Below are 25,432 nucleotides of genomic sequence, written 5' to 3' on the forward strand. Positions count from 1 at the left end.
TTTTGGTTAGGCTGGCAAATCTCCCGTGACGGGTCCCACCACAGCGAGATCAGAAAATCCCGGCCCCAGTATTTTTCACTTTAAACTTCACAGGGGTAGAGAAGTGATCCATGCACAATGTCCCTTCAGTTTGTGGCCTACATGATTGCGTCTGGTGAGTAACGGGAAACAGATTATGCTGTTGCACAGGTTCAACCATTTATATCAAAATTTATCGATGTCACACCTGATACTTCCTGCCTCTGCTGCAAGATATCCACAATAGGAGATCAGTATTTACAATCGCCAGGTGATGGACACAAAGCAAGAGTGTACAACCCTGGTGCTCCCTTGGAATCCACATTACATGTCATGTGATACTCAGGAAAGCTCCACACAAAGTGAACATGCTGAGCGAGAGTAGAACAAGAATTTGAACTCCTCAATCATTTTCTGGGAACGGCGACAATTAAAGACACCAACAAATTACTTTAGAGTTAGATGCTGCACTGCCAGAGCAGAATAAAGAAGGGGCAACTGAGAGATCAATGGCGCTGGTAAATCAGGGTCAAGAAACAAATTCAGGGTCAAGATATGGATTGCTACCCCTGACTGACACACTCTGTTCATCTAAATCTGGAGAGCTTAGGTGCAGGTTGACAAAGCCAAAGGTTTTGAACCCCCAAATACATTCAAGTTCTTATGTCGATCCCAAGCCAGTTGGTGTAGTATGAAATTAGGTACTCATACTTTTTTTGATAATAGGTTTATTTACAGAATGCAGCAATTATATATGCCTGCTTCCTACTTGCCAACCTAGTGCCCCAGCAACATCTCTTTATAGATAAGTACTTAATTAAATGAAGCCCTTCATCAGTGTATCTAAACAATATAATTAACATACCATTTACACAAGTGTCCAACTGAAATTTACCCAACAAATGTTGTGTTCATTTTCCAGTACAGGATGGCTCTGGCTCTCACTGGTTAAGTTCCCCATGGCTCTCCTCTCACGCCTCAAAGAGTTTCTCCTTAAGCCATAAGATGGGCTGGCAGTTAGGGCTACATAGGGCCTGTGGCCTGGGGGACAGCCATTACCTAGTTCATTCCCCATGGCAATGCCTTGGTCAATCTGAGTCAACAAATCAGGGTAACAAATCAGTAGCCTCTTCTCACACAGTATAAGTTGCTGTTCCTTTTGAGATTTGGTGCTCTTACATTTCTCTTCTGATGAGTGCAAGATGAAAAGCTTTGACATGTCTCTTTTTTAATCAATACTCAAATTCTGTTGTACCAAGTGACTGTTTATGAAACAAAAGCTCTGGAATTTCCTCCCTAAACCGTGGTTCTCTCCTCTTTTAAGATGCTTCTTAAAACTTATTCACTCAACAAAGATTTTCATCACCCATCTTAGTATCTTCTTATGTAGATTGATGCCAAATATTATCTGATTATAAAAGCAAAATACTCAAAATTTCTCAACCAAAGATACTGTCTCCCAACACCCACAACCCCTATCCCAATTGTGGTGAGGTTGTGCCATATCCAAATCATTTTGTATGCTCTCACCCCTTCCCCTCCCTCCCAGAACCACAATAGTGTTCCCCTAGTCGTTACTTTTGAAGGCCTGACATTTAAATTCTCCACCTTGTTCTCACGCTTATATTTTTACTCTTACCCGGCTGTAGTGTGCCAATGAAGCTGCATAAAATCTCTAGGAACAGCACCGTAGTAATTGAAGGTATAACCTTTCCCACTGGCTATCAAAGGTCACGTGATTATTCTTGGAGGCTCCAACCAATGAGCTCTAAGTGTGGGTAATTCAGAGGGCGGGTCTTTCTTGTTGAGAACCAAGCATGCAGCATCTGAAAAGCTCTCTGCAATAAAGTTATCTGTTGCAAGTTGAAACCTGTCTGCTCTGTCAAGTCATTACATTTGGTGATGAGGGTAAAATAGCTCCGACTTGTTAATGTGAGTACATCAGGTCTTAAGAGAAATGTAATGAACACTCACCAGCCATGCCACTCTTTGGCAGAATCGATCCTTTTGATGTGTTTATGGAAGACTGGAGCCAATATGAAGAGCACCTTGGTTTTTATTTCGTAGCAAACAAAATTACTGCGGAGGAGAAGCAGAAAGCAATCCTCCTGAGCTTATGTGGTAGCATGACATACAATCCAATCCGCAGCCTGTCAGCTCTGAACGCATCCAATTCTAAGTCCTTTAATGAATTAGTAGATGTCAGGAAAGTGCATTTTCAGCCAAAGCGACCTGTAATAATGTAGAGGTTTAAGCTTAATTCCAGGGAAAGGGCCCCGACAGAGTCCATCACAACCTGAATAGTGAAGTTGAAGCCGCTGACTGAGCACTGCGACTTCAGAGACATGCTCAGTGATATGCTGCGGGACTGGTTGGTTTGTGGAGTTTACAGCGTGTTTACTCGCAGAAGTCGACATTGATTTGAAGCATGCCATGGAGCTAACACTAGCCATGGAAAGTGCTGCGAGAGACTCGCAGGCTTTACAACACATACAGCATGGCGCTGTTCTCCATGTGGGGCAGGAACCTACCACCAGGCATGGCGTGAAAACCAGAGACACAGGAGGGAAGCGAGAGGCAATGCCCACTGTTCGAAAAGTGAAAAGACCTAGTAGAAACACTTCAGCAGCCACCCCAAGATGCATCTGTTATAGATGTTGGGGTGACCATGGACTGGACGCCTGCAGATTCAAGGATGCAGAATGCCAATACTGCCATAGGAAAGGCCACATAATAAAGCAACGCAGGGTGAAATCAAAACCGCCCATAAAGCAGCAAACCAACATGATTGAATTGAATAATACAACAGAACCTGAAGCTGCCGTTACCAACATCTGCTCCCTATACAATGTCACAGTGGTAAAATCTGAACCTGTCGCTGCGGCAATCCAAGTGAATGGGAAGCCACTAATAATGGAGGTAGATATAGTATACTATCAGAAGTCATCGTTTTGGATAACGGTACAGCCTTTACCAGTACAGAATTCCGAAGACTCATGAGTTTAAATAGAATCAGACATATTAAATCAGCACCACATCCTCCATCATCAAATGTTTTAGCTGAGAAAGCTGTACAAACTTTCAAAACTGGAATGAAGATGTTATCAGAAGGTACTCTACAGACTCAACCTCCTCGCTTTCTTCTCAATTATCGTTCCAAGCCACAATCGGCTACGGGTTCAACGCTGTCTGAATTACTGATGAAACGCCGGCTACATATGCGATTAAGCTTGGTGTTTCCAAGCTTAGAGGGGAAGGTTGAGAAGAATCAGAGTAACCAAAAATTGAACCACGATATACAAAGCAAAGCTCAAAGATTTGCTGTAGGCAATACAGTTTTCATGTGGAATTTTGGAAGTGGGCCTTTTGTGTTCCAAGTACAATTGTCTCACAAACTGGTCCCCCCTTGTCATTCCAGGTGGAAGTGGAAGGCTGAAGTGTTTGAAAACATGTGGGTCATCTAAGGAATAGAGAGACAACCAACTATTCTGCCTATGATTAACATTGAACCATTAATCTCTGAGGTGACAGATAGACCTAGAATAGACATGCCTGATGTCTCTGTAGGGTTGCCAAACCCTGAATTGTCACTTTCCAATAATGTGCCTGTTGCTGCAGTTTCTGATCATGTCAGTTCAGTGGAAGAACCTCAAGTGGTAGAGCTACACCACTCTAACCAAATAAGGAAACCACCTCAGAGACTTAACCTTTAATCACCTGAGTTGTATATATGTATGTGTTGTGGGATATTCAAAGGTTCTCTGTAAATAGAAACTGCAAAATAATTAAAAGGGGAGAAATTGTAATAATTGAAGGTATAGCCTCTCCTACTGACTACCAGGGGTCACATGATTGTTTTTGGAGGTTCCAACCAATGAGCCCTAAGCGTGGGTAATCAGGGGCGGGGCTTTCTTGTCGAGGACCTGGTTCAAGCATGTAGCATCTGAAAATCTCTCTGTAATAAAGTTATCTGTTTCAAGTTGAAACCTGTTCAGTATGTTAAATCATTACAAGCATATTATCTTTTGATTAGTTGCGCTCAAGCCTTCAGGATTCAACATTGAATTCAACAATTTCTGATTATAACCTCTGCCTCCATTTTGCTTCCATTTCTTTGCATACTTCAGCTTTAATCTAGTTTTGCTCTTGTTTTTCTTGTGGAGAACGTCTGTTCATTATTCAGCCATTTTCACCTCCTCTAGACCCATCTTGTGTGCCTATAGTTGTCCCATTACCACTCTCTTTGTTAATTAATGTCTTCCATCTTCCACCCTCTCACAGAGCTTCCCTTTTGTTATTTTGCTATCCTCCCAGTTGACCTACATAAAGCTATTGTGTTTCTAATTATTCCCAGATCTGAAGAAGGATCATTGACCTGAAACGTTGACTCTGTTTCTCTGTCTCCAGTTGCTGCCAGGCCAGTAGAGTATTTCCAGAACTTTCTGTTTAAATCTGATTATGCCTCTCTGAAACATTTTAGGATGTTTTACTATGTTAAAGACAACTGGTTGTTGTTGAAAGAATGTTATGGACACCGACCTCTTAGATTGTGTTGCTGCATTTATTTATTTCAAACTCTTGTGGGTACAATTGTAAAAAAATTACCCACAAAGCTGGAGCTGGAAGCGTTACAGAAGCAGAATGGAAGCAATGAAGAGAATTGGTGCAAGGTTGGGACAAGTTAACACGTCTCATGGTAGCCCTCTCTGTCCCTCACCATCACACTCTCCTAGCATAGGGAGGTTTTGAAACCAGACTCAGGTCCCAAAAGTGTCACATCGTCACTTGGGGTTCAGATGCACTGTACCAGGGGCAGTTCATTGCTTTATTTTCTCCCTCTACAGCCCAGGGACATTGAAGCTGATCAAAGTCTCCTCCAAACTCCTCACACTCAGCAGAGAGAAGGGAACAGATTCAGGGACTCCATGGTAATAATCCTTGGGATTCACATTGGATGGTGATTCACACTGATGCAGGGAATGGACATCTCCAGGATCAGGTCCACATGACCTCCCTCCAAATGGTGATCAGATAAGGAAGTCATAACTCCTGACCCCGCTTGCCCCAGCCCTACCAACTAAATGTGTAGAAAACGATCCCAGGGGCCTGACTGCTTACCATCTCTGGCAAGTGTAGTTTAATGAGATGTGAATGTCCCAGCAATGCAAAGCTAACTAGTAAAGAGTGTCGTGCTGCGATAGGAGGGGTACAAAGCGGAATGCTGAGAGCAGTCTCTTCCATCTTTACAGTTGGCAATTATCCAGAATGTGACTGTGATCTCGCCCCAAACAACTCTTTCTCCAGCCAGGCCTGCAATGGAAAACAATGTCAGTGTGGAAGGGACAAGGACACTGAATAAGTAGAAGCCCACAGCATTTATACATAGTATTTCATAGTAATGATAGGACAGAAACAGACCATTCAGCCCAATTGGTTTGTGCTGGTGTTTATGTCATGAGTGTCCTTCCACATGACTCCATCGAATCCTATCAGTATATTCTTCTATTCCTATCTCCCTCATGTACTTATCCAGCTTCCCCTTAAATGTATCCAGATTGTTTGTCCCAGCCACTCTATGTATTTTTTATTCATTCGTGGGATGTGGACATCACTGGCTAGGCCAGCATTTATTGCCCATCCCTATTTGCCCTTGTTCAGAGGGCATTTAAGAGTCAACTACATTGCTGTGGGTCTGGAGTCACACGTGGGCCACACCAGGTAAGAACAGCAAATTTCCTTCCCTAAAGGGCATTAGCAAACTATATGGGTTTTTACAATAATCAACAATGGTTTTATGGTTATCATTAGACTTTTAATTCCAGATTTTAATTGAATTCAAATTCCACCATTTGCTGTGAGTCTCTGGGTTACTAGTCCATCAGCAATACCACTGTGCCATCGCCTCCACTTGGGTGAAGTAAAAATACTGAGAGTGTGCATGAAAGGAGGATAAACAACAGAGCAGACCAGTTGGGCTGAATGACAGCCAGTCTACACCTAGCAGATCCAAACAAACAGGAATGAGATAATTGAACAGAGAATCTCTTTTAGTGACTTTGTAGGAGTGATCAATTGCTCCTCGGGATTATTTATGTCCACATAAGAATGCAGTACAATGTCTCATTTGAGTGATGACACGTCAACAGTGCAGGTCTGGAGGATGACACCTTAACCCCACCAACAGCAAGTTTCCCTCCCAATCACTCACCATCCAAGTCAGGAGACTTGGAACTATATCGCCATTCCTTCACTGTCACTTCATCAAAATCCTGGAAATTTCTCCTTATTAGCTCTGTGGGTGTACCTACACCTTAAAGAATGTAGCAGTCCAAGAATGCGGCTTACCATCACCTTCTCAAAGGACATCAGAGCTGGTCAATAAATGTTAGCCTAGCCAGCGATACCCAAAACCCATGTATATGTGAAAAAAATACATAATGTGCTCAAAGTTTTATCTCGGTTGAACCCACAACCTTCCGATCGGATTGTTAGTCTTACAGGAAGCTGCTGTAAGCAAATTCTTTTCTTTCAGTATGTGAGCACCACTGGCTAGATCAGCATTTATTGCCTCTCCCTAATTGCCCTTGAGAAGGTGGTTGTGAGCTGACTTCATGGAATTTGAATTCAATAAAAATCTGGAATTAAAAGTCTAATGATGACCACGAAACCATTGCCAATTATTGTAAAAATCCACCCAGTTCACTAACGCCCTTTAGGGAAGGAAATCTGCTGGCCTCCAAACCCACAGCAATGGGTCTTTCAAGAGTAATGACTCTTAAAAAAAAAACAAATGCCGTCTCAACTTGGGATAGGTACTAAATTCTGCCCTGGCAGGTGACACCCACATCCCATGAATGAATCAAAAAAAAAACACAACCATCTTCATTTGTGCTAGATGTGACTCCAGCCAGTGAAGATTTTTCCCCTGATTCCCAACCACTTCAGTTTTGCTTGGGCTCCTTGATGCCTCACTTGGTCAATTGCTGACTTGGTGTCAAGGGCAGTTCAGGAGTTCGGGAATTCAGCTTTTTCTTCGATGTTTAAACCAAGGCAATAGTGAGGTCAGGAGCTGAATGGCCCTGGCAGAACCCAAAGTGAGTGTCAGTGAGCAGGTTATTGCTGAGTAAGTGCTGCTTGATAGCACTCGTCAGCTAAACTTGCCATCACTTTGCTGATGATTGTGGGTAGACTGATGGGGCAATAATTGGTTGGGTTGTATTTGTCCTACTTTTTGTGGACAGATATACCTGGGCAGTTTTCCACATTGTCAGGTAGATACCAGTATTGTAGCTGTGCTGGAAAAGCTTGGCAAATTCTGGGGCACAAGTGTTCAGTGCTACTGCTGAAGTATTGTCAGGGCCCATAACCTTTGCTATATTCAGTGTCTTCAGCCATTTCTTGATATCACATGGAGTGAATCGAATTGGCTGAAGACTGACATCTGTGGTACTGGGGACCCCCAGAGGAGGCCGAGATGGATCATCCTCTTGGCACTTCTGGCTGACGATCGTAGCAAATGCTTTGGCCTTGTCTTTTGCACTGTTATGCAGGTTTGCTCCATTACTGAGGAATGGGATATTTGTGGAGCTTTCTTCTCCAGTAGGTTATTTGATTGCCTTCCTGCACTCTTCATTGAACCAGGGTTGATCTCTGGCTTGGTGGTAATGGTAGAGTGGGGGATATGCTGGGCCATGAGGTTACAGATTGTGGTTTATTACAATTTTGGTGCTGCTGATGGACCTCAGTGCCTCATGGTTGCCCGGTTTTGAGGTGCCAGATCTGTTCACAATCTATCCCATTTTTCACGGTGGTGGTGCCACACACACGATGGAGGGTATCTTCAATGTGAAGATTAGACTTCATCTCCCCAAGACTTGTGCGGTTGTCACTCCTACTGATACTGTAATGGACAGGTGCATCTGCCACAGGCAGGTCGGTGAGGACAAGGTTTATCCCTCATGTTGGCTCCCTCCCCACCTGCCACAGACTCAGTCCAGCAGTTATGTTCTTCAGGGCTTGGCCAGTTCGGTCAGTTGTGGTGCTACTGAGCCACTCTAGGTGATGGACTTTGAAGTCTCCCACCCAGAGTACATTCTGTTCCCCGTCACCCTCTGTGATTCTTCCAACTGGTGTTCGATATGGAAGAGTAATGTTTCATCAGCTGAAGGGGGCGGAGGTTAGAGGGTCATGTTTGACCTGGTGCCGTGGAGCTTTATGGGGTCCAGAGTCAATGTTGAGAACTATCAGGACCAATTCCTGCACAACTATATACATCTGGTGGGTCTGTCCTGCCCGTGGGACAGGACATATATACTGTCCCAATGGCAGGACAGATCCAGAGATGGCGATTGGGGTGTTTGGAACATTGTAAGCTATAATTCAGTGAGTATGACTATATCAGGCTGTTGCTTGATTAGCCTGTGGGACAGTTCTCCCAATTTTTGACACAAGTCCCCAGATATTAATCAGGAGGATTTTTCAGGCTTGACAGGGCTGAGAGTGCCATTGTCATTCCTGGTGCCTGGGTCGATGTGGGTGGCCGATCTGGTTTTATTCCTTAAATTGTGGAGAAAAATCACTGTTTTTCTTTCATTTCCTTAGAATCTTAGAACGTCTCATCACGTTGCCATTTTCTTCTTACTGATTCTTCAAAGTCTTGGAGCTCCTCATCATCCGGTCTTATTACCTCATCTTTAGTTTTGAACCCTGAGTTTTAATTACTATGGCTCGGCTGATGGTAATTGCTCAGTTGCCCAAATCCTGGAGGGAAACTTACCAAAATGGTTTTTGCAAATTGTATAATATGAGGAGAGGTTCTGAAATCAGAAAATGATGTCCCCAACTACTTGTGATAATTTTTATAGAAGAGTGCATGTTTTTTTAAAAAATAAAAACACAATTACACTTAAACACAAGAATGGCTTCACACAGTAAACATTAATTTAAAACAGTTCCACAAGATCTTAACTATGCTTAGAGCTAACCTTCCCATTTTCTGTTCAGTAACTATCCTTACAGATTTCAAAATCTATAGAATTCCGATAATTTTTACCACACGGTGCCTTTTTCCTTGGAGTATCCTCTGAGGCTGACAGCAACTGGCTCTCCCGATCTGGCCTTGTTCACACTGTCTTCTGGCAGGCCTGACCAGCTATCCTGCTGTCTTCTGGGAGATCTAAATGGCTACTCCCCCAACCCCCATAGGCTTCATTATTTTCCTAAATGTGTTCCTTCCCTTTGATCTATTGTCTCAACCAGTCTCTTTAGAAACGCTTTTGTTCCCAGACATGATTAGGCTCTTCTCTACTTTAATTCTTAGGTTTTTTTAAAAAAATTATCTTATCCTTCCCTTCTTTACTTACACCTTTTTACAACCTGCATATATCCCCCTTTGAGCTAAAAAAAATCCTAAATTAAAACTACTCCTGTTATCGTTTTATGTAGAACTGATTGAACTTCCTCTTGGTTCATTGACATATTAAAACCATTTCTTACTGTTGACGTTAGACTTACAGTCACTCTGGCTCTTACTCCAACTCCCATACTTACACCCCCAACAGCCTATCTTCCAGCACATAAGACATATGGCAGGTTTATTAACAGAAGAATAAAGTACAATTTCTTGTTTTCTTGATGTAATGTCACCATTTTGTGGTTTTATTGATTTGGTTTACTTTTTTCACCCCTTGATATTGTCCTGAACTGGCCCTTCAGCTGGGGGTTCCATTCAGATCTGTTTTTTCCACCATTTTGAATTCTCAACACGAATGTTCAAAGAGTTAGCGAAAGAAAAAAGTAATGAATAAGGGATCAGCATACCAGTTCTCTATTCCAAGTTGGGAAAGGGCGACTTCCTTGGCACACTCAATGTCGTCAGTGATATCATCATCCAACAAACCTATAGAAAGGAATAACTAAATCTATTGCAGTTCCAGCATTACAACAGTGACACCATTGCGCCAGCCAATGTGTTCGGGGAAGCGCAGGGTGGGCTAGAGCAACTCAGAATTAGGGCAGGACTCACAGCGAACAGTCTATTTTACAGAAAACAGAGATTAGCAGACAGCATAAAATCCAGCCCATAGGCTCTCTTTAAAAAGAGAATTGTTATTGGAACAGCAATTTCTGCAGCAAAATACAGTTAGTGGAGGGTAGTAACACCCTACAAATAATGTGCATAGAACCAATCCCAATCACTGCCAATACTATGTTCTGGAGGTTGGAATTATTCAATCATCTTCTGGATGATTAGGTAGAATTAAGGGTCACTGCTTAAAAATAAGGAGTCGCTCATTTAAAATAGAAAAGAGGAGAATTTTTTTTTCTCCCAGATGATTGTGAGTCTTTGAAACTCTCTTCCTCAAGAGGAAGTGGAAGCAGAGTCTTTGAATATTGTTAAGGCAGAGCTGGATAGATTCTTGATAAGCAAGGGGGTGAAAGGTTATCGTGGTATGGAGGAAAGTGGGGTTGAGGTTACATTCAAATCAGCCATGATCCTATTGAGTGGCATAGCAGGCTTGAGAGGCCAAATGGCCTACTTCTGCTCCTAAATTATATGTTCATATGTAAAAACACTTTGGTATGTCCTGAAGTTGTGAATGGCAAAAGAGGAATGCAAGTTACCTTTTGCTTCTGCTCCTATTGTCTCAGTCACTTATTGCCAGCAAGGTCTATCCAGATGGCCCTTACCATTTCCTGAGAGGTATGCGTAGATGTTGTTCATCTGTAATTTATACCAACCTGATTGAATTAAAGTTGGGGTATTTGGAGTCTGTACCAGGGCAAGGGTTAAAAATTGTGCACCCTAAGCAGTGAGATCCTAACCCCAGATTCAATTCAAAGGATTCAACTCATGGAGCTTCAGCACTTTTTTACAAATTGGGAGAGATTGGGAATGTTCCCTTGCCTGAGAACCTCTCCAAGATCCCTGAGCTGACACACAAATGGGAGAGTAGGACCTGGTCACTAGTCAGCCTCTCTGCCAGGAAATGTGTCCGCCCTCCCCCTTGATCCTTCCACAGCTCGACACCACCACCCAACTCAGGGCTGGGAGATTGAAACACAGAAAAGGATTGTTTCTTTAATTTATTCATGCATGGGATGTGGGCATTGCTGGCAAAGCCAACATTCATTGCTCATCCCTTATTGCTCTTGAGAAGGCGATGGTGAGCTGCCTTCTTGAACCACTGTAGTCCATGTGGTATAGGTACACCCACAGTGCTATTAGGAAGGGAGTTCCAGGATTTTGGCCCAGTGAAAGTAAAGGAAAAGCAATGTAGTGTGGGGAATTCCGTCCTAAATTCAGTATCTTGTGTTTTTGCATTGACTTCACCAACTTTTATAATCAGAGCTATGCTGGCTTTTCTGCTCAACATTCTCAGAGGTCCTGGCTCACTATGACACAGAACTTCCCACAACTGTGGCAACTGATGCATCTGCAATGGGAATGGGAGCAGTGCAATTCCAGGTCCAAAATGATGGCAAAAGAAGACCTGTTTACTGTGTGTCCAGGTCATTAGCCGAAGCTGAATAGCGCTATGCTGTGATCGACTAGGAAGCCCTCACAGCGACTTAGGCATGTGAGAAACTCTCTGATGATGTATTGGGCCTGCACTTTAAGATTTAGACCAATCATAAACTATTAGTAATCCTGTTGAACGCAAAAGAAATTGCAAAGGTGCCGCTCAGGATTCAGCGATTCCAACATCGACTCGCGGTACAATGCTCCCACAGAGTACGTACAGGGCAAATATCAGACTACAGCTGATACATTGTGTGCAGGATATCCAGCATTTACCCAGCATTGGAAGATCAAGCCCCCATAGCAGAAGTTGAAGTCTTCACAGCCTTGGCTACCAAATATTAGCCGGCAACAGGCCAGAAATTCTGTGAGTTTTGTGCCCAAAGACAAGATGAAGAGCGCATCCACATTTACACATTCTGCCTGGGCGGGTGGCCAGAATACATTCCAAGTTACCCTGTCTTGAGGCAATATTTCAGACAGTGGCACCACTTTAGCATCATAGAGGACCTTCTGGTGTACGCTGTGAGAGGGTGGTACCATGTGCTCTCTGCCTGGAGCTCCTCCAGAAGATCCGCCAAGGGCACCTTCGCATAACCAAGTGTCAAGCCAGGGCACTGCAGTCAGTATGGTGGCCAGGGATTTTACACTCTATTGATCAGATGGTCTCCAGCGGTGTCACCTGTGTCATCCACAGGCAGGAGCAGAAAGAGCCATTCCTGACCTCATCCTTCCCATCGAGGCCTTGGAAATGCCCTGGCTTGGATTTGTTCAACTAGACAGGGAAAATATTTCTTATAGTGATAGATTATTATTCCTGCTGGATGGATGTACAAAAGTCACATGGCCCTACCTCTGAAACTGTTATTATCTCCTTGAAGAAGACATGCTCTACACATGGCATTCCGGACATTGTCATCTTTGATGATGGAACACAATTCACCAGCAACGGTTTCCAATCCTTCACAGCGTCATATGGATTTGTGCATGCCCAAAGTTCCCCAATATACCCTCAGTCTGACAGAGAAGCTGAGAAAGGAGTAGGCACTACAAAAGGCTTACTAAAGAAGAGTGATAAATTTGAGCTTTCTGCACTTGGTCATCGCACCACACCATCAGGTGATGTGTTTTCCACATGTGAGCTTCAGATGGGCCATAGTCTGAAGACCAAACTTACTTTCCTACCCCACATCTTGCTACCAAATGTCATGGGGGAAGACCACGATCGAGCTAGGAAGAAGGAAGAAGCCAACCCAGTGAGTCATGCTGGTATGTTTAACCAGAGGCATAAGGATCAAGACCATTCAATTCTATAGCAGGAAAGGCTATATCTTCAGTTACTACATTCCCCCCCACACCTTTAGTTTTTTACAGTTTCTATTTACGAAGAACATTTGAATAACCAACAACATATGTAGATATACAACTTCAAGTCATTAAGTATTAAGTCTCAGAGGTTAGAGCCGCATAGCTCTACCACTTGTGGTTCCCCCACAGGATCGACATGATCAGGAACTGCAGCACCAGATACATCATTAGAAAGTGGCAGTTCAGGTTTGGCAACTCTACTGAGACATTGGGCATTTCTGTTCTAGGTCGATCTGTCACCACAGGAATTGATGGTTCAATGGCGGAATAGTTGGTTGTTGGAATGTCTCTCTGTCACAAATATGGTCCATGTGTTTTCGAACAATTCTGTCTTCCACTTCTGCCTGGAAGGAGAAGGGACCAGCTTCTGAGACAATGGCTCCAGGAAACCAAAAAGCTCCACTTATGAAATTCCGCATGATTATTGTGTCTCCGACAGTGAATGTGCATGCTTTGCTATGTATAACGTGATTCAATTTTTGATTACTCTGATTCCTCTCTACCTTCCCCTCTAAGCTTGGAACCACCAGACTTAACCTTGTATGTAGCCAGCGTTTCATTGATAATTCAGACAGTGTTGAACCCATAGTTGAATGTGGTGTTATACAATAATTGAAAGCGGGGAAGTCGAGTTTCTAGAGTACCTTTTGACAACCTCTTCATTCCAGATTTGAACGTTTGTGCAGCTCATTTGATGAGCAATGACATCGGGATAATTTAATATGTCTGATTGCATTTGATTTAATGAATCTCTGAAACTCTGTACTGCTAAAGACTGTACCGTTATCAGAAACGATTATTTCTAACAGGCCATGTTTACGAGAACAATGATGCAGCTTCTCACTAGTTGTGCTCAATGTTGGTAATCTGACTTTGTTTCCATCCATCCATTTTGAATGTGCATCTACGACCAACAGAAACATGGTACCTAAGAATGGTCCTACGTAATCGACACGTCGTCTAACCCAGGGTCGACCAGGTCACTGCCACAGATGCAGTGGACCTGAAACAGGCAACTTCTGTTGTTGCTGACAATGGAGATAGTGCTTGGCCATGCTTTCAACGTCACTGTCAATGTCTGACCACTAGTCACAGCTTCGTGCCAGCATTTTAATCTTTGAAATGCCTGGATGTGCACTGTGAAGCTCTGTCAAGAGTGGCTCCCTACCTTGTGATGGGATGACAACTCTTGATCCCCATAACAAAACTCCATCTTGACAACTTAACTCCGTGTTTCTGACTCACGTTAACAAGGCGAGGTGCAGCACTGGAGCTATTTTACCCTCGTCGCTGAATGTAATGACTTGACAGAATGGACAGGTTTCAACAAGAAACAGATAAACCTTATTACAGAGAGCTTTTCAGATGCTACGTGATCGATCATCAGGAAGCCCCGCTACCCCTGGATTGCTCACATTTAGGGTTCATTGGTTGGATCCTCAAAGAACATCACGTGATCCCTGGTAGACAGCCAGAGAGGCTATATCTTCAGCTACTACAACAACCGATATCATATCCGGTCAAAACTCAGTCAGGCATTATTCGGAGGATTAGATCTGCCTTAATTTCAATGGACAGAAAACCATTAACAGCATGGGCAGAAAACCCTGAGTCTCAAGAGAATGTTACTCCTACAGGACCACAAATGAAGGAGACCAGAAGTGACAACCCTTCCCAAACTGACCACGGAGCAACAAGATTCTCATCTACCTCAGAAGGAGCTCCACACTCATTCAGGAAGACTGGTGAAGCCACCAAAGAAACTCTCCCTTTAAGAGAAGGAACTTTGGGGGATCGTGTAGGAGAATGTGTATATAATAGCATGGGGATAAAGACTCAGGGGAGATGTAGAGTAAAGGGTTAACTCTAATGATAACTACTGAGCATGTGCGCAAGGAGCTATGTCATAGTGTTGTCACTCACTGATTGGAGATGAGTGTGTAGTATCCCAGAGAGCAGTTCCAGCTACATCTTGTATAATTTAACCTTTGTAAATATTTAGCACATCAATAAATGTTTTTGAACAAAAGACCATTGCCTCCAGCAAGATATCTTCAAGAGTAAGAAGCCTACAAATGTCAAGATAAACCCACAATAAGAGGTTCTCTTCCAGGCAAGTGGAGATTATTCCATCACACTCCTGACTTGTGCCTATTAAATGGTGGACAGGCTTTGGGGAGTCAGGAAGTGAGCTACGTACTGCAGAATTCATAGAAACACAGAAACATAGAAAATAGGAGCAAGAGTAGGTCACTCAGCCCTTTGAGTCTGCTCTGCAATTCAATATTATCACGGCCGATCCTCTATATCAACGCCATACTCCTGTTCTCTCCCAATACCCCTTGGCAACTTTAGAGTTGAGAAATATATCTATTTCCTTCTTACATATATTCAGTGACTTGGCCTCCACAATCTTCTGTGGCAGAGAATTCCAAAGGTTCAACACTCTCTGAGTGAAGAAGTTTCTCCTCATTTCAGTCCTAAATGGCCTACCCCATATCCTGAGACTGTGACCCCTTGTTCTAGAACAACCAGCCAGAGGAATCATCCCTGCATCCGGCCTGTCCATCCCTGTCAGAATTTTACACGTTTCAATGAAACCTCCTCTCATTCTTCTAAACTCCAGTGAACACAGGCTTAGTCGGCCCAATCTCTCCTCATACAACAATCCTACCATCCCAGGAATCAGTCTGGTGAACCTTCGCTGCACTCCCTCTATGGCAAGTATATCCTTTGATAGGAAAGGAGGCTAAAACTGCACACAATGCTCCAGGTGTGATCTCACCAAGGCCCTGCACATCTGCAGTAAAATACCCTTGCTCCTGCACTCAAGTCCTCTGGCAATGAATGTCAATACACTATTTGCTGTTTAACTACTTGCTGCATCTGCATGCTTGCCTTCAGTGATTGATGTACAAGGACACCCAGGTCCCTTGTACATCAACATTTCCCAATCTATCACCATTTAAATAATACTCTGCCATTCTGTTTTTCCTACCAAAGTGACATGTCTTGGCCCACTCACTCAACCTGTTTAAATTGCCTTGAAACCTCTTGGCATCCCTCTCACCATTCACATTCCCACCAAGTTTTGTGCTGTCAGCAAACTTGGAAATATTACATTTGGTTCCCTCATTCAAATCATTGATATATATTGTGAATAGCTGGGGCCCAAGCACTGATCCCTGCGGTACCCGACCAGTCACCGCCTGCCACTCTGAAAAAGACCCATTTATTCCCGCTCTCTGTTTCCTGCCTGCTAACCAATTCTCAATCCGTGTCATTTTATTATCCCCCAATCCCCAATTCCATGTGCTTTAATTTTAGATACTAACCACTTACATGAGACTTTATTCCTGTGTTATGACACAGCAGATGGTAAATGCTGAGCTGTTCAAATCCCAGAGGGAAACTTGAAACAACTAATTTTCAATTTGTATGTTTCGAGATGCAGGCTTTGAATTCAATAATAATAAGACTACTAACACCTCTTTTTGGTCCTCTTCCCTGTCAAAGTACTTTTTAAGCATATTTACATGACATACCCTCTGCTTCTTTCTTCTATCTGGAGTGTTTACCTGGAGTACTTATTAAATAATTCACTTCACTCAGCTTCCTTTCAATCCTGTAAGGCCCACTAAATCTTGCATTTAATGAGTAACCTAATATTTCTCTCCAGCAACAAAATTCTGAGCTGTAGCTTTCCTGCCTGCTTTCACTTTCATCACTTGCTGTGATATCTTTAAGTGTTCCCTAGCCAACTCACATGTTCTGTCTCATTTCTCTCTGAAATTTGATACATAATCTAGGAGAGTAGTTGCAGAATTTAGACCCACCAATTTCTCAGAAATCAATTTCAGTGGTCCCCTTACCTCATGACGATAAACTAATTTGAAAGGACTAAAACCAGTCGATGCATTAGAAGCATCCTTAATAGCAAATAACAAGAATAGAATTCCTCTATTCCAATCCTGTGGATAATTCTGGCTATATGCCCTCATCATAGTTTTTAAAGTTTGATGCCATCCTTCCAAAGCCCTTTGTGACTCTGGATTATAATCTGTTGACTTCAACTATTTTATTCCCAAACTGTTCATTACTTCCTTAAACAGCTGTGACATAAAATTTGAAATCTGATCTGATTGTATTTCTTTAGGTAAACCATATCTTGTGAAAAAAACTGGTTAACACAATTTTCTTTGCTGTAACGTTTCTCAAAGGTATTATTTCAAGAAACCTGGTAGACACATCCATTAATGTTAGTAAGTACTGATTTCTACTTTTCATCTTAGGGAAGGGTCCTACACAATCAATCATTACCCTAGTAAAAAGTTCTTCAAATGTTGGAATTGGAATTAAAGGTACCGACTTAAACACTGCTTGTAGTTTCCCTATCGCCTGACATATGTGACGTGTTCTACAAAATTTGATTACATCCCTATGCAATCCAGGCCAATAAAAACATGTTTGTATCTTCGTCTGTGTGTTTCTAATTCCTAAAGGTGCTCCATTGGAATTTCATGAGCAATCCTCAGAATCTCATTTCTACACCTAAATGGGATAACAATCTGATGTACCTCCCTTCAGCTTTCATTTGCTGAAACATGATGCAGCCTCCATCTTCTCATTAAAACATTATCCTTCAGGTAATAACATTCTGGAATACATTTTGCCTCTGTCTCTGAGTAAGCTGTCTGATATAAATGTCGCATTTGCAAATCCTTTTTCTGTAACTCCACTAACCACCTTGAGTTAAATACTTCAGCTGAATTATCCTCTGTTCTTTCCTCCTGAACAATTTTATCAAACACAATGACAGCTAATTGGACTTCAATACCTTCTCCTTGCCCTTGATCCTCCTGTTCTTCTTGTTTCAACCTATGAGCCTGTGATCTTGTTATCACATAACCTGGAAACAATCCAGGCTGCTCTCTCTGCAACACTTCTGTTGGAAACACTTCTACAGGCTGCTCAACTATCATAGGCATGTCCCACATTTGTGATCCAGCCATATCATTACCCAGAATAAATTGAACCCCTGCAATGGACAAAGTTTCCACTACTCCAGCAGTCATTTTGCTTGTTTTCCATTTTCTCTTTAAATTTACCTTGCACAAAGTTTAGCATCTCCATGAACCCCACTTATTATCACCTGTTCCTGCAATACTCTCTCTAAACAACAAATATCACCGTCCCACAACATTAAGGATTGAATAACCCCTGCGTCTCTTAATATTTTACCATCTTTACTTACTCCACCCTGTACATGGAAGGATTGCCCCTTCACACACAAAATCTTTAAACATCTCTGCAACTTGCTCCTCCGAACTCTCTTGGGTGAATTGTAAACACATTCCCACTTCTTTACCTATCACTAATTTTTCCTGTTTTACCTGTACACAAACCTGTGCCTCAGAACCCACAGTATTTTTACTTCCAGAACTTTTCTGCATGCTTATAATTTCAACAGATTTTCCCTGCAATTTCCAGCACACATATTTTGTGTGTCCAACTTTATTACAATGAAAACACTTCAATTTTTGAATGTCACTTCTAACCTCAGCACTTTCCTTTCTATTCTGAGAAAAAACTTCCTGGGAATTTCCACCAATTCCTTCTCTTCCCTGACTACCCACCTTGCTTTTATCTTCCCACTTTCAATCCTTTTCTGAACTAACTCATAATCATCAGCTATCTCTGCTGTTCGTCTTACCGTTTGAACCCTCTGATCCTCCACATGAGTTCTCACTACCAAAAGGACTAAACTTTTAAATACTTCTCTAAGGGCTGCATATGTCATCTCTATCTTTACTGCCTGTAACCACTAGTCAAAATTACTTTGTTTTACCCTCTCAAACTCAGTATAAGTTTGCCCAGGCTGTTTTCTCATATTCCTAAATTTCTGCCTGTAGGCCTCAGGAACCAACTCATATGCACTCAAAATAGCCTTTTTTTACCACATCATAATTCACCGATACCTCTTCTGACAGTGAAGCATAAACCTCATGTGCTCTACCCGCCAACCTACATTGTAATAACAATGTCCAGTTTTCCTGTGGCCATTTAATCTGTTTAACTATCTTCTCAAAAGAAATAAAATATGCTCCAACATCTGTTTCCTCAAACTTTGGAACAGCTTCTACAAATTTAAACACCTCCCCACTGGGTTTTAGGTTAAAAGTTTTTCCTCATCAGGACTTTCCTCAAAATTAAAAAGAAAAATTCCAGCCTTTTAAGCTGGTTTGCCGCTTCTCTTTTCTTCTCTATTTCCCTTGCCTCTCTTTCTTTATCCTTCTTTCTTGCCTGGAATTCCAGTTCCAGCTTCCTTTCTTTCTCCTGTCTTTCCACTTTCTCCCTTTGAAATGCTCCTTCTTTTTCTGCCCTTTCTTTTTCTGCTGCCTCTAGCTCAAGTTTCTTTTCATTTCCTTTGCTTTTTCAGATGCAAGCCTTTTCGTTTCTAACGGAAGCCTCACTACTCCCAGCTGTGGCTCACTAGTGTCAGATATCAATTCCAATTTTAAATGCTGTGCTGCACCTTCAATTATGTCTGATTTCTCTACCCCTGCAAGTTATCCTAATTGTAAATTATCTGCCAATTCCATTCAACTACCAGACAAGACTTAGACAAGACTTAGACAAGACCTGTCGAAGGGTCATGAGGACTCGAAACGTCAACTCTTTTCTTCTCCGCCAATGCTGCCAGACCTGCTGAGTTTTTCCAGGTAATTCTGTTTTTGTTTTTGTTTAAGACTTAGCAATTGTCAAAGACATTTTGCAGTCTTGCCACTACATAAAAACCAACTACACACCAACCCCTGAATATGAAGTGCTTCTCGCACTCATGACCTTAAGATTCACCAGCTCCAGCCCAATCAACAAATTTAAAATAAATTCTGCAAAGGGCCCCCAATTTTTGTTATGACATAGCATACGGTAAATGCTGAGCTGTTCAAGTTCCAGAGGAGAACTTGAACCAACTGTCACAACTAACTTTCAATTTGTATGTTTTGAGATACGGGCTTTGAATTCAGTAATAATAAGACCACTGGGTCTTAAGAGGATTTTTATAAAACTAAATTAAATATTTATTAATGAAAGAAAAGATTGCAAGCACATGCATATGCCTACAAATTACTGCTACAATAACTTTTAAATCCCCAAGTTAATCTGATTCCCAGTTACACCTTTGCTGAGGCAACAGTAAAACACATAGATTTAAAAGGCCCAGGCAAAATAAACAATATCCTGAGCAGCTGAACTCAAAGTGAGTTCTCTTAAATTCAGTCCCTGGGGGCAGCAGTTTGGTACATACAGGCTGAAAACCTTTTACATTGTTGAATCTTAAACTGCCTACCCTTACACACAGCCTTCACTCCTTTATACATATTTTCGCTTTTGAATGCAAATACCCATTGTTTCACTATGTCTTTGGACTTTTCCTTCCTGATAATAAAAATCTCTCATAGTACTAAGTTTCACCAGTAATCTTTGAGAAAAATAAACACACTGTTTCTAAACTTCACCTGGCTAGGTGATACATTTCACTCCTCTTTTAAAAACAACCAAGCCTGGTTCATTTGAAAATGCAAATGTCCTTTTATACCTTACAGTCTAAACGTCCCCCATGTTTACCAGGTCTACATCATAGTATTCAGAATAATTTGCCTTCAATCAAATTAAGTCACACACATATATATACACACACACACACACACACACACACATTTCACTATTACTCTATTTTACAATAAATTTCAATAATGTTACAAGAATTATTATATCTTCCTGACATCTGAAAATCCAGATACGCTGCATCCACTGCTTCTCCCTTATCTATTCTGCTAGCCATGTCCTCAAAAAACTCAAAAAAGTAGGTTTGTCAAACATGATTTCCCTTTCGTAAATCCATGTTGACTTTGTCTAATCTTGCTGATATTTTCTAAGTGTCCTGTTATCACATCCTTTATAACAGACTCTAGCATTTTCCCCACTGCTGATGTTAGACTAGCCAGTGTGTAATTCCCTGTTTTTCCTCCCCTCATTTTTTAAATAATGGGGTTACATTTGCCACCCTCCAATTTGTCAGGAATGTTCCAGAATCTGCAGAATTTTGGAAGATGACAACCAACACAGCCACTATCTCCATGGCCACCTCCTTTAGCACCCTGGGAATTCTTCGTCTCTGAACTGCTCTTATAGCCATAGTCATATTTATACGGCTAGTTCAGTTCAGTTTCTGAGCAATGGTAATCCCCAGGATTTTGATAGTGGGGGATTCAGCGTTGGTAATGCCATTGAATGTCAAGGGGAGATAGTTAGATTCTCTCTTGTTGGAGATGGTCATTGTCTGGCTGCGAATGTTACTTGCCACTCATCAGCCCAACTGAATGTTGTCCAGGTCTTGCTGTATTTTGACATGCACTGCTTCAGTATCTGAGGAGTCATGAATGGTGCTGAACATTGTACAATCATCAGCGAACATCCCCACTTCTGACCTTATGATGGAAGGAAGATCATTGATGAAGCAGCTGAAGATGGTTGGGTCTAGGACACTACCCTGAGGAACTCCTGCAGTGAAGTCCTGGAGCTGAGATGATTGATCTCCAACAACCAGAACCATCTTCCTTTATGCTAGGTATGACTCCAACCAGCAGCGACTCTTCCCCAATTCCCATTAACTTCAGTTTTGTTAGGGCTCCTTGATGGCACACTGCATCAAATGCTGCCCTTCTCTTTGAAATCTATTTTATTTGGCAGTTTATTAGTGCCACACAACATGATGGAGGATATCCTCAATGTGAAGATGGGATTTTGTGTTCTACATTCATATAGCACCTTTCACATCTTCAGAACATATCAAAGTGCTTGACAATCAATGGAATATTTTTTGAAGTGTAGTTACCATTGTGATGTACGAAACTTGGCAGTAAAAATGTACACAGCAAACTCCCACAAAGAGCAATGTTAAGATAAACTGATCATCTGTTCCTTCGGTGATATTTGTTAAGGGAGAAAGATTCACCCTGGACATGATAGATAACTCCCCTGTTCATCTTGGAAACAGCGGCCGTAGGGTCTTTTACATCAGACAGGGCCTCAGTTTAACATATCATCCAAAACTCAGAACGTCCTACAATGCCGCACTCCTGCAGCACTGCATCAGGAAATACCAGCCTGGAGTTTGCGCTCAAGTCTCTCGAGCAGGATGTGAACCTACACCCTTCTGATTCAGAGGTTGTGAGGGCTGCCCACTGAGAGACAGCTGATAGCCAAAATAATAAGCACAGTTGATGGAGCGTTGGTTGACTTACTGGTACAGTTGATCTGACAGAGATTGTGGCTGAATATGGTGGTACCATCATCACACCATCTCTTATTGTTAATCTGGAAAATCCCATACTTGGTCATTTTTCTTTTTAAATTTGAGTTGAATTTACTTTCACTTTCAACCACGCACACCCCTAAAATTAAAATGGTACAAGAACAATATTGGTTAGAACATATCACACACACCAATTTTTCTCATGTTAAACTCTTGCTCTTTTTGTTAACTGTCCCAAGAAGCAGGTTAATACTGACAAAACTGCACTTAATGCAAGAGCTGCCAACCATCCAGGAATTGAAAGTTAATTTGTAAGACACTGCTGTCTGAAACTCTGAGAAGCAAGATCACAGGAGACATTTTTAAAATATTTTTTATCAAATCTTTGATCAAATCCTTGATCAAAAATCAAGTATTGATATTATACTTAATATATACTTAAGTATATAACAGCAATATAAATGGTCTGCGAGTGAGAGAAGGGGGCAACAGAGCCCCCTTATATATACTTAATATAAGTATAAGAAGCATATACTTATAAGCATTGACTAGATATACTTAAGTATATCACACATCGAACCAGAGTTGACAACCCTACTTCTGGCCCAGCTATACATACCAAGTGATTGTAGCGATTTTTAATAATTCTGATGGCCTAAACAGTGAACCACATGATGTATGAAGTCACATGATGGCCAGTCGTGGGCAGCAGATTCTCTGCTCTGAGAGCAATCGGTGAATTCCTTCTATATTTGCCACAATAAAACAATTCATGACAAAATATCTTACAGCTCAGAAACAGGTCATTTGGCCCGATAGTTCTCTGCTGGTGTTTATGCTGCATCTGAGCCTCTTCCCACTTTACTTCATCTCACCCCATCAACATATCTTTCTATATCTTTCGATCTCATTGATCCAGCTTCTCTCTGACAAATGGGGGTAGTTCAATTTTCTAATTTGGCAGGATGTTAATTCAGGGTCTCTGGCCTACACACATTGCCACCTACAGAAATCTAGATGATGCCACAGCCTCAAGTTCACTTGTAGCAGAAACCATCTTTCATTTACTTTCTCCTTCCCTCAGTTGCCTTTGTCCTAAAGCTGCTCCATTTAATTTTGGTTAAAGAGTCTTTCTCTGTCCCTCTATCTCTGTCTTGCTCTGTTGCCCCCTTCTCTCACTCGCAGACCATTTATATTGCTGTTATTGAATGGCTTTTTATTGGCTTGAGGTGGGATTTCCACCCCCATTGGAGAGGAAGACCCGCCTCCGAAAGCTGCCAACCATTCAAATGGCTGGCAGTTCACTTGTCCCAGTGGTGCCACAGGGAGCGGTGACCAGTGCGGGTACTGCAGGCAGTCCCATAGATGAGGACCGGTGATGGAACCCGGACTAAGTGGCAGAAGGTGTAGGGGGGAAGAACTTTTTTACGCCGAGGGTAGAAGGTGTCTGGAATTCGCTGCCCAAGTTGGTGATAGAGGCAGAAACTCTAAACTCTTATAAAAGGTACCTGGATCTGCACCTTAAGTGCTGTAAGCTGCAGGGCTTTGGGCCGGGTGCAGGAAGGTGGGATTAGAAAGGGCACCTGAGTGTCCTCGGGCTGGCATGGACAAGGTGGGCCTCCTCCTGCGCTGTAACTTTTCTATGGCTCCATGGTTCTAAGTAAGTCTAGGGTTCCACCAGGGCTGGGTTTGCAGGCTCTGGTGAGGGAGATGGATGGCCATGGTTCCCGGGGCAGGTGGAGGGACGTATGCAGGGTAGGAATGCTTTGGAGGGTGGCTTGCATTGGGTACCCAGGCTGCCAGGTTTCACCGGCGGCTTAGACAATTGGCTTCGACCTCCTCGCCAGGAGGAGTCCCAGCTTTGGTGGGAAGAGGCCCTTCAGTGGTCATAAATTGGTCACTTAAGAGCTTCAATTGGTGAGTGTGGGTGAGGCATGTGATGGGCACGAGGCTGCTGTTAATGCCCCCAATTACACCCCTCCACCTGCTTGACGCTCCCTCAGGTGCAGCATAAATTCCCACATTTGTTCGTTACTCTCTATGACCAGGTATTGCACAAAACTGGACAAAGGTAAGGCCGGGATTTTCCACTCCCTTTGTGGGGGTACCCGATGTGGGGGATTCAGTGGCTCAACCAAAAGTTCATTGTCTTTCGGCAGGACTGGACGATCCTGGTGGCAGGCAAGGGTGGAAAATCCTGCCCTGAGACTTTTTTCCAGCTCCTTCTCCTTTTCCCCTCAAATATCCTGGGGCACAGTTCAGTCACCTCACCCAAGCTAACATCAGTGATTGTGCTGGAGTCCTGTACAGTCCAACCCCGCACCACACACTGTGTTTTACTCTCTCATCCACCGACAGGAAGCTGCGGCCTTAAATTATCACCATCGTGGGAGGAGATGAGGTAAAGGGGAAGCCTTGGATGATGCAGCGGGGATGTTTGAGTGCACTCAGCTCCGTTAAATAGTGCTGATGAAGTGAGACTCACAGTTAGCCAGGCTGTGTCCGTCAAATCCATCTAATCCATTATCCCTGAAAATCCGGGCTAGTTCACATTTCTCATAGACTTTGCCACTTGTGACCATAAACAGGACACTGAGAACAACGAGAGTCTTCATTGGCACAGGCTGGAGTCTGGGATCGATTCTGCCCTTATACAGAAATATTGTGCTCAGCTCACAAAGTTCCTCAAAGATGAATCTGGAATACAGCAAAAGAAAGAAAATGTTTTTAAATTACCCGGTGTCCCACCGATTGAACAATAATCAGATTGTGATAGAAGGGGAAGGAAGAGAAACAGCTGGGAACCAGGACAGATTTGTCTACTTCCTCCCCTCTCTCTTTCTGAAGGCTGGGTCCAGTCTCCTGTGTTCCAGCAGCCTCTCACTACATTGTTCAGGTGACACATTCTTAATATGTGAGGCTGGGTTGTGAAAAAAAAAACATATTGAGGAACAGGAACAGAAGGAGGTCATTCAGCTCCTCAGGCCTGTTCTCTCTGGAATTCTTCATTCACATGGAGCCCAGGAAGAAAAGGGCTTACTATCCCTCTTCTTCCTGTTCATCCCCCCCTCTTTCACATTCTGCCGTTCCACCTCCTGCTCCACCACTTCTCTCTAAAGGAGAAAGATGCCTATGGCCCTTTGTGCACCAAGGCTAATTATTAACTTAACTGGAGGCGGCATCAAAGGCCTCAGTTTAAATTG

The 25,432-nt window shown here is 42.6% G+C and overlaps 1 pseudogene; it reads right to left on the bottom strand.

Annotated features, from left to right (window-relative positions):
* Positions 1 to 24,844, bottom strand: part of LOC121290916 — a 79,206-nt pseudogene extending 54,362 nt beyond the window's left edge.
* Positions 24,845 to 25,432: the final 588 nt, after the last annotated feature.

This window comes from Carcharodon carcharias, chromosome 18 (assembly GCF_017639515.1).
Source record: "Carcharodon carcharias isolate sCarCar2 chromosome 18, sCarCar2.pri, whole genome shotgun sequence".
Lineage (NCBI taxonomy): Eukaryota > Metazoa > Chordata > Chondrichthyes > Lamniformes > Lamnidae > Carcharodon > Carcharodon carcharias.